The following is a 5,342-nucleotide window of genomic DNA, read 5'->3' as shown; positions in this document are numbered from 1 at the left end:
CGCTCCCCAAAATATATTTTTTGCTCTGAAATTTTCTCAGGCCTGAGGACCACTATCACTGTTAGTAAATTCTCAAGGGGGCCACTGACAGGGTTAAGGCATAGAGGTAAAAAGGGAAAGGAAAAGTAGAGAAAGAAAAATAAGGCTGAAGGGGAGGGCTGGGGGGGGGGTAGGGAGAAAACAAGAAAACAAAGATCAAGTGTACACACAGTGGGGAGGGAGACAGTTCCAAGCAAAGTCTAACCAGAGTTCTCTTTGCCGTGAAACCTTGCCGTTGGATTCTCGTCCATCCTGGGAGAACCCCCTCTTCTCCCTCCACTTCAGGGCGCTCCCACTGGGAGCTGATTTTGGGACATACTCAATCAGTTACAGGCATCACGGGGGCATTTTTGGAGCAGCGGGGAGAAGCTGCAAGAAAGAGGTGGGGGGAAAAGCCCTGTCGACCCAACAATTTCCCCATTTTACGGGGTGAGCCTAGACAGAATTTAAATTTCCTTCCCTTGAGAGTCTGAAGGAGGGAAGCTGGTGGCTGTGTCACACTTCTGAACTGGGTATGAAACTCACCAGCTCCGCGTGCTTTAGCGTGGCCAAACTAATTTTGTTTCGCACCTGGATAAATAAAGGCAGAAAAAAGCTGGCTTTACACATTTTTGAATTAGCACCAAGTCTTCCAAACTCCGCCTCTTTCAGGAAATGTTCCTGAATGCAGTGGGAGGTGGTAATTTCCCTCCTTTCCCTCCTTACCACAACACTGCAAGGCTCGGAGAGCTGCACTTACCCCTACATTTGTCAGCCTGACTCCTCCTTCCCCAACATCTCTGGATCCTTAGCTGAATTTTTTGTCTATGTCAATAGGATCCTAAGAGATAATGCGAGAGAACTGTAAAATTGATGGAAGTCGTGGAGAGGAGTGATGGTCTCTGAGGGTGTCAGTGTCGTTGGTCCACGACTGAAAAGTCCTAAAAAAATAAAAATAACGGGCGCCTGGGTGGCTCAGTTGGTTAAGCGACTGCCTTCGGCTCAGGTCATGGTCCCGGAGTCCTGGGATCGAGTCCCACATTGGGCTCCTGGCTCAGCGGGGAGCCTGCTTCTCCCTCTGACCCTCTCCCCTCTCATGCTGTTTCTCTCTCTCTCTCTCAAATAAATAAATAAAATCTTTAAAAAAAAAAAAATAAATAAAAAAAATAAAAATAAAAATAAAAAATAAAAGAACAAAGCCTTTTGGTGGTGGTTCCTGAATTAACTTTTTTTGTTGTTCCTGAGTTAATTTTGAGTGAAAAAAAAATTCCAGCCAGTTATCATAAAATTTACAAGAGAGGAAACAAAACTTCTGGCTTAAAATTCAGAGAAATACATATCCTATAATGTAGGATATGTCAAGCCCCCCAGAATCCACCCAGAATCTTACATGTTATCCACAAGGTAGATTTTCAATCAAGTTACATCTTTTCCAAAGGGCACTTAGGAAAGAAGTGATCAGTTCTGTCCTCTTTCTCCAATACATATTCCGCAGCAATTTTCACAACCCAGAAAAAGTACGTGTATCAAAGACCAATAAAATTGTTTTAAGTTAAAAAATATTAGTGGAGGGCGCCTGGATGGTTCAGTCAGTTAAGATCTGACTCTTGATTTTGGCTCAGGTCATGATCTCAGGGTTGCAAGATTGAGAACCACGTTGGGTTCTGTGCTAGGTGTGGAGTCTGCTTGAAGATTCTCTCTCTCCCTCTCCCTCTACCCCTCTCCCTCCCTCTCTAAATAAATAATTTAAAAAAAATCTTTAAAAAATATATCAGTGGAGGAGGAAAGAAGTAGACTCAGTGTAGATTCCAGTGAAGAAAAGCATATGAAGCTATTTCTGAGGTGTGTTTGGGACAGGTCATGAAATGTGTTAGATCCGTAGTATGCCCCAGGCAGGTAACTGCAATAAAGTCATGTCTTGTCATGTCCTCTCTGGGAAAACAGGGTGTTTTGTGAAGATTACAGCTAGGGCTGAAAGATGTTTCCATGAACTTTCCTCATAGTCTAGAGGCCACAAATACCTTGTTCAAAGGCTTTTTCATGGGTTTTCTCTGGACCTTGAATACCCTCTGATTATAGGTCTTATTGTTGGGGATGAAACTTCTTTGCCCAGAATAATAGTCTTGGTGTAAAGATATTTCTAACCATCACGCCACTGGTTGTCTTTGGTGAATTTTAGGGCCTTGATAGGTACTGGGGTTAGCAAATACTGTCAGATTCAGTACCCAGCTAGCCTGTGTTTTATTTTCAAAGGTAACTGTTCCTTTAACATTTCAAGCCCCACAAACGTAATAAGAGTCCTTCAACAAGAATTCAAAGTCTACTTTGATCAACTGTTTTTTTCTTTGCCTCTATCCACCACAGACTACAAGTGAAAGGTATGAATAGCTTTTATTTTTAAAGATACTGAAAGTGAGGCCCAAAAGGGATAAGTCATAAGGGTTTTCTCAGGAGGATCAAGCTTGGAGTTGAGGGAGATTGAAAGGCGAGAACTCAGAAATCTCCAAGTTTTATTCCCTCACGTCACACATGCTGCAGTTTGCTTCACATCTATCCCTATCTGGGACGGCCGATGCTTCCTCTGACTTAAAGCTATCTCTTCTTTACTTCATGTGCTGCAAGACATTGCCTGGAAGACAGGACGGGCAATCAGATGGTTCTATGCTTGCTCAGTCAGAGTCCATGAAATATTTCTTTAGGAAAAAAGGACATTAACTTGGGGTAATGAAGAGGCAGCGAAATAGAAGAGAGGGAAGGGGAAATTGCTTTGAGAAATCATCATAACCAGGTGTTATTGGGAAAGGAAATGTCATTAAATTAGGGGAATAGAGGTGGCAGGGCTGGGGTAACTAAAATGGCTGAAAAACACAATGGAGGGCAGTCCAGGCAGAAAAACAGACATGAAACCACTTAAATAAAATCTGCAAATTTTATTTGAGATAACCCTGAGTAGGCAAGGCTAGGACTGGAAATCTATCTGGAAATCTATCCAGTGGGAAAGTGACCAAACAAGATAACAAAAAAGCAGCATAACCACCACGGAGTTTGCAAAACCAACCATCTGTTGTGTGAGGAACCGTGGAGAGAGATTCTGTACTTATAGAATCTTGAGTGGGAAAACCAGGCACATTAATAAACTTTTTCCCCCAGTTCACCAATCTGAAATCTGACTTTTCTTCTAGTTTCTCTGCTGTCAACATGCACTGTTTAAAAAAAAAAAAAAGTCCATTTAAAAACAGACAGACAAGGGGCACCTGAGTGGCTTAGTTGTTGGGCGTCTGCCTTCGGCTCGGGTCGTGGTCCTGGGGTCCTGGGATCAAAGCCCCGCATCTCGGGCTCCCTGCTCAGCGTGGGGGCCTGCTTCTCCCTCTCCCACTGCTTGTGTTCCCTCTCTCATTGTGTCTCTGTCAAATAAATAAATAAAATCTTAAAAAAAAAAAACAGACTTGCTATGACTAATTTAAGAACTCCCAAAGTAGGCTCTTTTCCAAAAATACATTGCAATCGACAAGACTGTCAACTCCGTCTAAAGGAATTGTGATACCACTGCAGACCCTGAGGCTGAATCAGAGGTTCCCTGCTAGTTTGGGCAGAGCAGGTTAATCTGTTGAAGAGTTCCACAGCCCTGAACTGTTCTTGGTCTAAGGCTTAAAATGAAATCTTTCTATAAACAAATGTTTCCAAGAGTGTATCTTAAACAGCCTACCTTAATAATTCTTTTTTCCTCCCCTTTGTAAAATGGAAACTGTTGCGAGGAAACATTTTATATCAGAGGCCAAGAGTGCTAGTGTTTTTCAGTTATTGCACATTTCCTCTTAATGAAAATATGTTTACATCCTCTTGTAAAATTATTTTTAAAAAGGTAACATCTTTTGGTAGTGTTGTTTTTACAGGAATACCTCTGTGTTACAATTACTGTCTTAGGGTAGAGGAGGTTGGAAATAAAATGAAGTGCTAATTCTCTTCCAAAAGCCTACCAGGGTTAATAGGATCACACTTTACTTGGTGAGTTCAATTAATTTTACCTTGAATTCCGTTGTGCGGGTGAGGTGGAGGCAAAAATAAATGACATCACCATTTACTGGGTGTCTACTGTGTGCCAGGAAAGGCACTAAGCACATTAGTCTTTATCTCATTCCATCTTTCCAGCAATGCTGCACATTATCATCTTCATTCTACACAAGGAACAGAGGTTCAGAGAGGTTAAGCAACTCTCTGCAGGTCTTAGAGGTAGTAACGGCCACCTAAAGGTAACTCACACACTGGCCTTCTGGTTTCTTGTTAAATAGAATATGCAATCTATTTCTTCGGGGTTTTGTTCAGCACTCCAGCTTACTGACTGTGCATCTCTTCTGCTGCTAACTTACTCAAGTAATCTTTAGTACCAAGTGTGATTGGTTCCTTAAGAATTCTCTTTAATGAGAACCTATGTGCTAGAAACTCTGCTCGGTGACTTGCGCACCCGATCTGCTTTGACCATCACAATTCTAAGAGACTGGGTTCTCTCCGTTTCACAGATGATGAACGTTTCGGGAAGTAAAGAAAGTGACTAGGGTCTCCAAGATAGTGACGGGTAAAGCCACGACTGGATTCCAGGTCCGACTCCATTTGTCAGTCCCCGGGCCAGTGAGCCACAGCGCTGATTTAATATTCATCGGGGGTGTTCGTTATGGCCTGGGAGCCGGTACTTCGATGAGCAAGCTGCGGCAGCACCAACTCCTCCGTCCACTCAGCCGGGGACAATGCAGGGCAAGTGGCCTAGCAGAGAGAAGCCCTCACGCTTCAGCTTAGCAACAACAGAGGTGGTCCCCTGGACCGCCGCCCGGCGAGCGCCACCCCCTCTCCCGGACGCGGGAGATGCGGAGAGGTCCCCAGCCGTCCGGAGACCCCCGCACACAGACGGCAGCTTTGGTTCTGCGGACTCGGTCGGACGCTTCAGCAAAAGCCGTTGGCAGCCACTCAGTGGTCCGGCGGAGAGCGGCGAGTGCGGAACTCCAGTGGGCACCCGCCCTGAGCGCAAGCCTGCCCCCGGGACCCCCCGAAACCTGGGCTTGGGGCGGCCGCCGCTCACCGCCCGACACCCACAGCGGCTCCGCCAATTCCCGCCCCCGGAAGTGACGCGTGGCGGCAACGGCGTCTGGGAGGGGCCCCGACGTAGCCGGGGGGTTTGAGAGTGGCGGCGGCCGCGGAGCGACTGGCAGGCCGGGCCCCGGCGAGGAACGCCCCGAGCGCGCGCCCGGCGGGTAGCGGCCCCACGACCCGCGCCGCGGCCGCCGCCGCCGCCGCCGCGTGCGGGGGCGGGGAGGGCGGGGCGCGAGAAGCCG

At 46.3% G+C, this 5,342-nt stretch overlaps 1 long non-coding RNA gene across 3 annotated transcripts; it reads right to left on the bottom strand.

Annotated features, from left to right (window-relative positions):
• Nucleotides 1-217: 217 nt before the first annotated feature.
• LOC118526202 (uncharacterized) lies at nt 218-5,279 on the bottom strand. 3 transcript variants are annotated; one of them, XR_013449937.1, is made up of 4 exons: nt 4,044-5,258; nt 3,273-3,422; nt 779-959; nt 218-609 (listed from the first exon to the last, which is right to left on the bottom strand). It is a non-coding gene; the product is annotated as an uncharacterized LOC118526202 (long non-coding RNA). The 3 variants fall into 3 exon arrangements; XR_013449936.1 differs by lacking the exons at nt 218-609; nt 779-959 and adding an exon at nt 2,391-2,647 and having other exon boundaries at nt 4,044-5,215; XR_013449935.1 differs by lacking the exons at nt 218-609; nt 779-959 and having other exon boundaries at nt 2,929-3,422; nt 4,044-5,279.
• Between the last annotated feature and the right edge of the window lie 63 nt (nt 5,280-5,342).

This window comes from Halichoerus grypus, chromosome 7, assembly GCF_964656455.1.
Source record: "Halichoerus grypus chromosome 7, mHalGry1.hap1.1, whole genome shotgun sequence".
NCBI classification, from domain to species: Eukaryota; Metazoa; Chordata; class Mammalia; order Carnivora; family Phocidae; genus Halichoerus; species Halichoerus grypus.
This window is presented reverse-complemented; position numbering and strand designations above follow the sequence as displayed.